This window comes from Cricetulus griseus, chromosome 6 (assembly GCF_003668045.3).
Source record: "Cricetulus griseus strain 17A/GY chromosome 6, alternate assembly CriGri-PICRH-1.0, whole genome shotgun sequence".
In the NCBI taxonomy this organism is placed as follows: domain Eukaryota; kingdom Metazoa; phylum Chordata; class Mammalia; order Rodentia; family Cricetidae; genus Cricetulus; species Cricetulus griseus.
The window spans coordinates 132597451-132610237 of NC_048599.1; the positions used below are offsets into that span (position 1 = coordinate 132597451).

Sequence of the window (12787 nt, forward strand, 5' to 3'; positions counted from 1 at the left end):
ATTCATGACCTGACAACAATAAAATACAGAAATATGGCCTTTTAAAAAAGTTTTTCAAGGCAGAGTTTCTTTCTGTAACCCTAGCTTTCCTGAAACTTCCTCTGTAGAGTAGGCTGGCCTTGAAATCATAGAGATTCACCTGCCCTTGTCTCCTCCTCCTGAGTGTCGGGTTTAAATGTATGCACTACTGCTCAATTCCATGGTTGTATCTTGATTAATATTTCTGTTTAATGATGCATTTTTATTATTTTTTACATCCAGACCAAAATTCCCTCTACTCCTTCTCCCCCAAGTCCCTCTTCCCACCTCCTCTCTGCTCCCTACCAACTCCTCCTCCATTTCTATTTAGAAAAGGTCAGGCATCCCACGGATATCAACCAAATATTGCATATGAAGTTGTAGTAAAACTAGGCACCTACCCTCCTATTAGGGCAGCACAGGCACCTCAGTATGAGTATTAGGGTCCCAAAAGCTGGCAAGAAGATTCAGAGGTATCCCTTACTTCTCTTGTTAGGATTCCCACTAGAGGACCAAGATACACAGCTGCAACATGTATATGCAGAGGGCCTAGATTAGTTCCATGCAGGCTCCTTGGTTGTCAGTTCTGTCTCTGTGAGTCACTATGAGTACATGGTAGCTGATTCTGAGAGTTTTCTTATGGTGTACTTGACCCCTGTGGCTTCTACAATAAGCCCCTTTTCCTCAGGATTCCTCAAGCACCACCTGATATTTGACCGTGGGTCTCTACATCCATTTTCATCAGTTGCTGGATGAAGCATCTCTGATGACAATTGTGTTAGGCATAAATCTATAAGTATAGCAGAATATCATTAGCCATTATTGTGTAGACAATTTTTCCAGTCAAATTTGGTTCTTTCATAGGTTTCTGGACTATTAATGCACTGGGTTCTGGTGCTCTAGGCAGTGCTAGTGATGGGCTCCTTCTTATGGCATGGGTCTCAGGCTGGAACGGTTATTGGTTGGTCATACGCACAATTTCTGTTCCACCTTTACTCTAGCACATCTTGTAGACAGGAAAAAATGTAGATCAACTGTTATATGCCTGGGCTCGTGTCCCAGTCGCTCCACTGGAAGTCTTGCCTGAATACAGGAGACAACCAGTTCAGGCTATGTATTTCTTATTGCTAGAGTCACACTTGCAGATTCCTGGGAGTTTCCATTGCAACAAGATTATATCTCACCCTCCAGGTATTTCTTCCATATTCTCTCCCTCCAGCCTCCACCCGATCCATCTTGCTCCCATCCGAACTGCCTCCAGTCTACCCTCAAAATCTATTTTTTTTTCAAGACAGGGTTTCTCTTCGTAGCTTCGGAGCCTATCCTGGCACTCACTCCGTAGACCAGGACAGCCTCAAACTCAGAGATCCACCTGCCTCTGCCTCCTGAGTGATGAGATTAAAGGCGTACACCATGAACACCCAGCCAAAATGTATATTATTTACCCTTCCCAGGGATAACCAAGCACATCTCCTTGAGCTTTCTTTATTACTTAGCTTCTCTGGGTCTATAGATTGTAGCATGGACGTATTTGACTTTATATATATATATATATATATATATATATATATATATATATATTATTTGAATTTATAATATTCACTCCTGATTGTATACCTTGTTTGTCTTTCTGAGTCTGGGTTACCTCACTCAGGAGGATTTTTTTTCTGGTTCCATTCATCTGCCTATAAATTTCCTGTAATTTTTAACAGCTGAGTCCATTGTGGTAATATACCACTCATTTTTCCATTCTTCAGTTCAGGGACATCTAAGTTGTTTCCAGGTTGTGGCTGTTATGAATAAAGCTGCAATTGACATAGTAGAGCAGCTGTCCTTGTGGCAGTTGAGGATCTGTTGGGTGTATGCCCCAGAGTGGTATAGCTGGATATTGAGGTAGACTGATTACAATTTTTTTGAGAAACCACCATATTTATTTCCAAAATGGATGTACAGATTTTCACTCTCACTAGAAATGGAGGAATGTTACCTTGTTCCACATCTTACCTAGTATGAGTTGCCACTTTTGGGTTTTTTTTTCCACTTGTGTTTTTGAACTCAGCCATCTGACAGGTGTAATATAGAATCTTTGTGTCATTTTGATTTTCATTTTCCTAATGGCAAAGGATGTTGAACATTTCTTTAAGTGTTACTCATCAATTTGAGTTTCTTAATTCAAAATTCTTTGTTTAGATCTGTATCCCATTTTAAATTGGATTACTTGGTTTGTTGATGTCTAGTTTCTTGAGTTCTTAGAGTATTTTTGATATGATCCCGCTGTCACAAGTGAGATTGATAAAAATCTGTTTTCATTCTTTAGGCTGTCATTTTCTCTTTTTGACAGTATCCTTTTCTTTAAAGAAGCTTTTCAGTTTCATGAGGGATAACTTGCTAATTGTTGATCTTAGTTCCTGCAATATTGGTGTTCTGTTTTTTTTTTTTTTTTGAAGTTTACTCCTATGCCAATGTGTTCAAGGCACTTTCCCTCTATCTTTTCTGAAAGCCTCAGTGTACTGGGATTTATATTGAGGTGTCTGATCCCTTTTGAGTAAAGTTTTGTGCAGGGTCGAACATATGGATCTATTTGCATTCTTCAACATGCCCATATCCAGTTGAGCCAGCACTATTTGTTGAAGATGCTTTCTTTTTCCATTGAATAAGCTTGGAATCTTTTTCAAAATCAAGCAACCATATGTGTGTGGCTTTTTGTCCAAGTCTTTGAATCAATTCTGTTAATGTATTTCTCTGTTTTTATGGCAAAACCATGCAGTTTTTATTAGTAGTACATCTTGAAATCAGGGATGGTGATACCTCTGGAGGTTCTTTTATTGTATAGGACTGTATTCACTAATTTGGATTTTTTGTTTTTCCATATGAAGTTCAGTATTGGTCTTTTAATATCTGTAATGATTTTTAATAGGAATTGAATTGAATCTTTAGATTGCTTTTGATAAGATGGACATTGTATTACATTAATCCCACTCATCAATGAGCATGGGAGATCTATCTGTATTCTGCTATCTTCTACATCATCTTTGTTAGACAACTTTAAGTGATTGCCATTGTGGTCTTTCATTTGTTTGGCTAAAGTTACAGCACGATATCTTATATCATTTACAGCTATTACAAAAGGTGCTTGTTCCCTGATTTCTTTATCTGCTCATTTATCATTTTCATATAGAAGCACTGAATTTTTTCAGTTAATCTTTTTTATTTTTTTAAAATAATCTTTTTTATTTTACATACCAATCCCAGTTCCGCATCCCTCCTTCCTCCCACTCTCCCTTTCAGTTAATTTTCTAGCCAGTCACTTTTCAGAAAGTGTTTTTCAGCTGTAGAAGTTCCCTGATAGCCTCTTTGGCCTCACTTATGTAAACTGTCATATTATTTACAAATAAATGCAATTTGACACCTTCCCTTTCAATTTATATCCCATTGATCTCCTTTAGTTGTCTTATTTGTCTAGCTAGAATTTCAAGTACTTTATTAAATAAATATGGAGAGACTGGACAACCTTGTGTTTTTCCTGACTTTAGTGAGATTGCTTTGAGTTTCTTTCCATTTATTTTAATATTGGCTATAGGTTTGCTGTAAATTGCCTGTGTTTTGTTGAAGTATGTCCCTTTTGTTCCTTATCTCTCCAAAATCTTTATTATGAAGGAGTATTGGATTTTATCAAAGCTTTCTCAGCATCTAATGAGATGATTTTTTTCTTTCAGTTTGTTTATGTGGTAGATTACATTGACAGTGAACCAATTTATTGGGTGTTCTATAAGCTTCTTGTACATTTATACACATGTCCTTCTTTAGGTTAGGAAAATTTTCTTCTATGATTTCATTAAAAATGTTTTCTGAGCCTTTGGTCTGTGATTCTTCTCCATTCTTAGGTTTGGTCTTTTCATGGTGTCCCAGATTTCCTGGATGTTTTGTGTCAGGAGTTTTCTTAGACTTAACATTTTCTTCAACCAGTGTACTTATCTTCTATCGTGTCTTTAATGCCTATCTTTTGTATTCTAGTGATGAGTCTCTCATCTGTGGTTTTTGCTTGCTTGACTGGGGGTTTTCATTTCCAGAATCCCCCAGTTTATGTTTTCTTTATTACTCCTCTTTCCATTTTTAGGTCTTGAACAATTTTATTAAGTTCCTTTAAATGTTTGTTTTTTTTTTTTCTTGATTTTCTTGACATTCCTTAAAGGATACATTGATTTACTCCAATTTTCTGTTTGTTTTTTATACTTTTTAAAAATTATATATCTATATCTATATCTATTCGTTTCTTATTTAGGTACCTCTGTCATCTTCATAAAATTAGTTTTAAAGGTAGTCTTCTTGTGATACAATTGTGTTGAATACTCAGGGCTGCTGCAATGGGATGGACGGGCTCTGGTGTGACATATTGCCCTGGATGTTGTTGATTGCATTCTTTTTTTCTTTTTCTTTTTTGTTTTTTGTTTGTTTGTTTGTTTTGTTTTGTTTTTCGAGACAAGGTTCTCTGTGTAGCTTTGGAGCCTACCTGCCACTTGCTCTGGAGAACAGGCTGGCCTCTAACTCTCAGAGATCTGCCTGCCTCTGCCTCCCGAGTGCTGGAATTAAAGGCATGTTCCACCAATGTCCAGCAATTGTATTCTTACACTGACCTTTAGGCAACTTGGATTGGAGTGCCAATTTCTGGGTGCCAATCCCAATCCCTTTCTGCTCTACAGGGACAGTGAGGACTTCCACGGGGATCTTCAAAGCTTGTCATATCATTTGGAGAAGTGTCTAGACCCTTTTCCTTGTGTCTAGGCTGAGAGAGTATCCCTCTATGTGGATTGGGCTCCCAGAGTCCATTTGCATACTACAGATAAATACTGATCCACTAACAGAGGCCCCATAGATTTCCCAGACCTCCAAACTGACATCCACATTCAGGGAGTCTGGACCAGTCCTATGCTGGTTTCCCAGGTATCAGTGGGTGAAAAGGTACAGACACTTCTATTATTAAGTCTTTTATTCTTATTTTTGTGTGTATTTCCCTGTGTAGGACAACATATCTCTGAAGATGTATGATCAATATTTGATTTGACTCTTCATAGTCCTATTTTTCCCTTCCCTCATTTATCATTCTAATGAATTAAGAAAATCCTAAAGTTGGAAAGCAAATTACTAATTTGTCTTTTGTTTAAAGTAGCATCCAGCTTTGGAAACTTAATATTGAGGCAAGGACTATTACATTTTCAGAGACCATTGCATCATTATAATCTTTTAATTTTATTGCATTTTGTGATATTCTTTTCTCCTTTTAAAAATCGAATCCTCAATTATAGTATTAAGGAATACCTATTCCACTCTTTCTTCTCCAGATTCCAGATAAATTAATCCTCACAAGAGAATAAGAAGAGCAGTTAGTTATGTTAGAAGAGTCATTTTGTTCAGAGTAGAGAAACAACATATCAGATTTGACCACAGCTTGTTATGATCATAGTTCAGTGGGACCCTAACTAACACTTTGATATACATGAAATTATTAGGGTAGATCAGCATCATGTGAAATAACTCATGAGTTAATAACTAATAAGTTTCTATCATGTAATATTGAATCATTGAATGGATATAAGTAGTTTCAATGTTAATCCCCCATGAGGCTGGCATAAGCTCAGCCTGGAAGGAAGTCCCTAGAGAACTGTCTAATAACTCATAATTTGCTTGCTTCACACCTGCTTTATTTATGATGTAGGAGGGAAACAAACATTTAGTTGGAAATGAAGGTCTTCCTATATGAATAATTTTGTCAGTTGATCATAAATTGTTCCTTGAAACAGGGAAATTGATACCATTGTCTACATTTATGTTATGTCATATGTATGTTTTATTATTTGATTTAATTGTCCATGTATAAAAGGTTTAATTCTATATTCCTGTTATATCATCTCTTTAGAAAAGTAGAAATCTCATAGCATATCAAAAAATGAATTGGACTTTGAAATATATATTTCATTTGTGTTACCTTTTCATTTCCATCATTCTTAACATGGTTCCTTTTTAAAAAAAAAAACAAAAAACATGTTTCTGCTATTGAATTTAATACAGATGAGAACTCATCTTGACATTCAAAAATATAAAAAAGAACGGTTAAAACAAAGAGTATGAGACTTTGTAGTTCAAATAAGTTAGAGTCAGAATATAGCTTTATTAATCCTTGAATTTTTTTTCTGTAAAGCTCTTATATTTTCTTTTTTGCTTCTGAAATTCTTCACGAGCTGGCTTTTTCTTCATTGCTGAGCTGGTTTTTTGTTTTGTTTTGTTTTGCTTTGCTTTTAATCATACCTAGTCTTACTTGTTGAATATAAAGATTATAAATTACTTTTACAATTTGGGCTTTTATTAAATAAATCTTACAAAATTCACTTTTCAATCTGCTCTCTTATTTTCTGCTTTTCTAAAATGCTCCTTTTTGTCACTGCCTTAATTTCCAAACACCATTCTTTGGAGTGTTCTGCTAAATATCCAGGAAATTGCTGCTGAGTGTATGTCTTCCTAACTCTACCATCTGCTCTTTGGTGTGCAGCCTGTGGCCAGTTCACAACATGTTTTTCCTACTAATGTAAAGAACATGATAGCTCTCTTCCTGGTTCCTCTTAACCTGAAGCAAATTACATTTACCCCAGAATGACATTTTTGTTCTTGTTTCTCCAGTTTTTAGGGGTTTATTGATGAAAAAATTATTGTTGTCCATTTATATTACTTTGTGGGAAGGAAATTATGGATGTGGGTTCACAATAACAAAATAGTAAAATGATCATCGTTGGTTACAGTGCACACCTCTCGCAATCTTTGATTCTCACATATTTCTATGTGCACAAAATTGGCAATCTCCTTCCTACTCTGAAACATTATGTGACCTGCTAAAATTTCATTTCTTTGACATTTACAAGTTAAAGAACAACAGCTTTCAGTCTTCACAATTCTAATTTCCTGGGTATCAGCAAGCCACCTAAATTTATTTGGCTATGGGGATGGATAAGTCACTCAGTGCTTAACACTGCTCTTGATGAAGATCCAAAGCTTCATCAGTACAAAATCTCCAGCTGTAGCTCCAAGAGATTTTGTGGAAAAGCTTCTATCTTTGGAAGACACCTGTGCAGAAACACACACACACACACACGCACACGCACACGCACACGCACACGCACACGCACACGCACACGCACACGCACACGCACACGCACACGCACACGCACATGTATGTTGGCTACATGTTCCCTTTCTTTTCTCTTTCAATTATCCTGAATTTTGCCAGAACTTTGAATTTCCTGTTTCTCAGAATTCTCAGTGACTCACAGATTCTCAAAGATCTTGACTTCTTCCATCTATTATTGCTTTCTTATTTCCACATCTAAACTTTTCCCCTTTCAGTGACTCTGGGGTGCAACTGTATTCTACAAACCAGTAGCATATTGACCTCAACGCAGTTTGATAACTATAACATCAACTACTAAAAATGATAGGTTTTCAGGAGATAGTTTCTTTAGTTGATGCAGAGGAAAGCACTGGAATTAAGAATAAATAGGCTTTTCATATACTGAAGGAGAGAGTAATATGAAACTGATTAAAGAGGTCAGTTCTATGGAAAAGACAAATTAACAAGAAGCAGCTGGTCTACCTATTGGAGAAGCGAGTAGTGAAAGAGGAAAAAGCTGTGAGATGAAGCTGTAAGGTACTTATAATGTGGTCTTGGTAAACGACCTTTCCCAACTCAGTCTCCCAGAACTCTATCTCTCCGGGTACTAAGTTCTTCAGCTTGCTCCATAGTGTATTCAGTTTGCTAGTTTTCACTTTAAACTGGTGTTTTGTTTTTTTTTTTTTTCATTTCCACTGAGCATCTCTGAAGTCATAGTATAAGTTCTTTGGAGGCACAGTATATGCATATTTACAGTGCATGAACAAATGCACATGGAACAGTGTTAATCAATCACTCACTGTCCACTTGCTTTTCATTGATCACTGTCATTACCAATGTCCATTAGTATTGCACACCCACATTCTCTTTAAAAAGTTGCATCCTGTAAACTATTTAACACCGTCTTTTTCAAGAGTAACTCTTCCAAGATATTTATTTCACTTTTATTAATAAACTGTGTTTGTTAAATACCTATGGGTTCAGCTATGCTCTGAACCATACCCATGGAATCCAATTGTGGAGAGGGAGGAGGGATGAGCAAAGAAGCCACGACAGTGCTGCAGAAACCCTCAGAAACAGTTGACCTGACCTAGTGAGAGCATGGAGACCTTAGTCATAAAGGTGTGGAAACAGCATTGGACCGAACCAAGCCCTCTGAATGTGTGTGCCAGCTAGGAGGCCAAGACAGTTTATGGGAATTCTAACAGTGGAGCCAGTCTTTAATCCTAGAGCACAATGGACTTTGGGAGCCCATTCCCTATGGAGGGATACTATTTCAACCCAGATACTGCAAGGAGGGCCTAAGCCCACCCCCAATCAATATGACAGACTTTGAAGGTCCCTGGTGGAGGGCCTCACTATCCCTGGGGAGGAGTTGGGCAATGGGTTGGGGTGGTTGGTGGGGAACATGGGTGAATGGGAGGGCAAGGGAATGGGGGAATGGATATGTAAATATTAGTAGTAATTGAAGAATTTAAATAAAAATGCCTATGGGTATTAAATACTATTGGTAGAAACATCTTTCATTGACTATCTATAGAAACTGAAACCAAGGGGAAAAAAAACTTCTTTTGTTCAGTGCTTGTAGCTAAGAGGTAGTAGGAAATAAAGTATTGGCATGTTTTTCTCCTGACTCCAAGAATGAGCTTCTCTATGATGCCAGCACCGAGGCCCTTCTTAGTGCTCTGTGCTCTCACATTTCCACACTGCTTTTGAATGTCTGACTTTCAAGAGCTTGCATTTTCATCCTTTCTAAACAAGATATCATATTCAAATAATTTATGCATCTTTTGGAATATAGAAGTTTATAACCAGTAGACTTAGGATATTAATTGTGAGATGTTATTTTAACTAGTTGGGCCTTTTATTTTTTCTTCCACAACACATATACTTGTCACATCACCTATCTTCCTCTTTCCCTTTATTGTTATGAAATCATGAACGAAGGGATGAGTTCATTAAAGCCCTCACTTCTCACAAAGAATCATCATTGTTTTATATATGCTGTTCCTCCTATTCCCCCTCTTTTTTGTCTCTAAAACCCTCTTTTCTTCCTTACCAAGAGGAGACCATTCATATTTGGCTCATATATTTTCTTATAAAGTATGGACCATTATATGCATCACTATATTTCATATACATGAATATATTTTAATTTATCTAAATAATGCCAATTCACCTTTGGCATAATCTATCATCTAATACTTTTCACTAAGCATTGCTTTCATTACTTGTGATGTGTTTTCAACTAATCTTCAATGTGTAATTACTAGATGGTATCACATGATTTTGCTCATCCATATATCAAATAAAGACTTCCAGCTTGCCCAGACTCTGTGTACTAATAACAAGTCTACAAGTATACATATATATGTTTCTTATAAGGTATTAGAAATATTTGTTTAATCCCTGCATAGTTACTTTTATCATTACCTGAGAAACAGCAGCTTAAGGAAAGGAAAATTTATTTTGACTCTTGATTAGGGATTTGATCCATTACAGTAGTGAAGGAATAATAGTGAGTGGTTGTTGTAGTTAGAATTTCTATTGCTACAAAGAAGCATCATGGCCAAAAAGCAAGTTGTGGAAGAAAGTGTTTATTTAGCTTAAATTTTCATACTGCTGTTTATTATTGAAGAAAGCACAGGAACTTAAACAGGGCAAGATCCTGGAGGCAGGAGCTGATGCAGAGGCCATCTATTCTTCATTCCTGCAAAAGCAATACCATGTGAGAATGTCAACTTCTGTTGTGCCTGTGAGATTTTGTCTGGCCACTGTGATCCACAGCCTCAGCAGATGCTTTCATGGTGCATTCTGGGAAAAAATTACCTCCTTAGGCAGCCATTTTTCCCAGGTAAGCACCCTAGATGATTTGTCTTTTCAGGCACTCTTCTTTCAATGAATGTTTTTCAAATGAATCTTCAATTTAAATTCTGGAAACTTCCATATATCAGGTTCACATTCAAGATGACTTTTCTGTTGCCCCAGTGGAAAGGGGATTAGTCTCTCTTAACACTAGTAGCCACTTTCTCCCAATACAACCTAAGTAGAACTTTAACCAGATTCATATTTCATTCCTCATCAAACTACGTTTTCAAAACCTTATGCTTTATTTTCTGTCTTTTCATTGCAATTCTGGCTAAAAGTAATGAGTGGCATTTATCCCTATTCTAACTATACTTGCATTTTCTACCTAGTTAGTTAATTTATCACTTTTGAGCGTAACCTCCTGACAAAGATTGTTAGAATGCAACAGGAATAGTTTCTAGCCAAGAAAGTCTTTGTTCCCTTCTGAATCCTTCTGATTCATACTGCCACTGTCTGTTTCTTGCTTGTTTTTCTATAAGTGTTCTGCTCTTCCTTGACTAGAGTAGCACATGTACTTATTACTAGCTAGGGCATCTCTATCCTGTTGCTGCAAATTCTTTCATATACTTCCTGCAAATAGATTCAAAGGCCTACACGCCACCTGATAAGTTTTGCTATAAAAACAACTGAAGTACTGGGTACTGATTCTCTGTATGTGTTATTTCCTGTTATTGGGACCAAATACTACAGGTAGAAAGCCTTTTATCTTGAATGAGAATTTGAAAGGATATGATAAATTATAGTAGAGTAAGGTATGGTAGTGGGTATCTATATGACAATGGGACCATGTGGCAGCTACTTGCCCTAGATCATCAATAGAATTAGAGAGCTGGAGCTGTGGAGTGGCAAGAAGCTATGTCCACAAGTTAGATCCCATCTGTAAAGATTCCACAACCATCTGACTAGTAACACAATTGGTGACCAATTATTCAAGCTCACAATCCTCACATTGTTGGAACAATGTTCCTAAATCAATGCATGCTTACAGTTGTTACTACTGAATAGAGCCAGCTGCTCTTCAGAATGCTTGCACAGTCTGCATTTGTGCCAACAGTAACTTTCCTACATTCCCACATCTTTGGCAGCTCTCAAACCATTCTGATTTTCTGGTTTTGTTTTGCTTTTGCTATTGGTTTCTTAATTCTTTCTAATTTTTGAGAGTAGCATTAATTTGCTTCGCTGTTTTTTATTCATTGTACAAAATTGGAGGATTTCTCTACATGATTATTAGAATTTTGTGGTATTTTGTTTAGTGTCATTTTTCTATAAAGACCTTGTTATTACTTACTTATCTTTTACTGTTAATTTGTAGGAACCGGGTCTATGCTTTAAAACACAGACTGCGAATATCTTCTTATCTGTTTGTTTCTGTCACATTAACATTTCTTGACTAAATTTTCTCTTTATTACCTCTGTTTCATTTCTTTGACTAATTCTTTTCCTTAATTCTACTTCCTAACATTATCCTTTATATTTCTTTTATAAAATTTATCTATATGATTAAAATTATGAATATAATCTATTAAAGGGCACTGGACTATTTCTTAGAAATGCAAAAATTCTTTTTTAACCTGTACATCAATGAATTATCTCTTTTCCTCACCTCTACATACACACACACTAGGTTATACACGCATAGATAAATACATGGGAAATTCAGACTCCAACCATTTGTCAGTAGAAAAAAAGCCATGAATGCTTTTATAAACTAAATTTAAAGTGGAGATATTAAAAACTATCTGACCAGTGGGGAAAGCTAAATGGATAGAAACAGGAAACAAAAAATTAAAAGTTGATGAGCAGGTAACCTAAATCCAGAAATTTGAGTAAAGCTCAAAGCTTAAAAGTCCATCATTGTCTGCATTTCATAGGTTCGGTTCTGTTCCCTCATCCTTTGTGAGTTATGCATTTAAGTATTAGTTGACTATTACTCTCTAGATGTCTCGAGCAGGGGGAATGACAAAAAATGGGGAGTAATAACATTGGGGCTGGAAGATGATAAACCATTTACTATGGTAAAGTAAATTTATATTATGATGGGACATAGAAAATCAAATAAATTATTAGCTTCAGAGACAGAAAAATAATCAATACATCTGAAATCAGAGAAAAATAATTGTGGCTTACAGCATTATTCTTTGTTTGAAGGTATGATATGTATTCTAAGGAACCAGAGCTGTTCATATAGAATTGTGAGTTGCAGAGTTACAATAACAATTTACCTCAAAACAGTCTAGAGGAAGAGGGGAGATCATTGTTTAAACCAATGTTCTGATTTCAAAATCTGTCTCATGAAAATTATTCTGTGAACTTGTAAAGAGACTTAAAGAAAAACAAAGAGAAGATAAATACAGATAGCCATCTTCTGAGTGTGTTTCACATTGTCTTGGGGAGGGCTACATTTATAAGAATTCTTCACAGTGAGGGTGGCCGTGGCAACATTTGTTTAGCACAAGTGCCATCTCATACAAAAGCAGGGAATTTTTAATTCTCTTATTTAGTAAGATTGACATGCTAGCTCAAGTGGCTAAATTCGGTCATTTATTATTTAAGAGTAGGTGATTATACTGGAAGAATCACTAGATGCATATAAAAATAGGTGCTCACATCACACTGAATTGATATTCATTCTGAATATCTATGACAAAATTGAAACCAACATGAAAAATATTAATTAGTTTTGATATCTCAATATTTTATATGTATTTCCTTTTGTTAAAATTCTGTATTCTCGGGATCTTAAAA

At 36.1% G+C, this 12787-nt stretch overlaps 1 protein-coding gene across 1 annotated transcript in view; it reads left to right on the forward strand.

The window, feature by feature from the left end:
• The window catches only part of LOC100773941 (low-density lipoprotein receptor-related protein 1B), a 1050824-nt gene that overhangs the window by 364681 nt on the left and 673356 nt on the right, over positions 1 to 12787 (forward strand). The window lies entirely within an intron of this gene.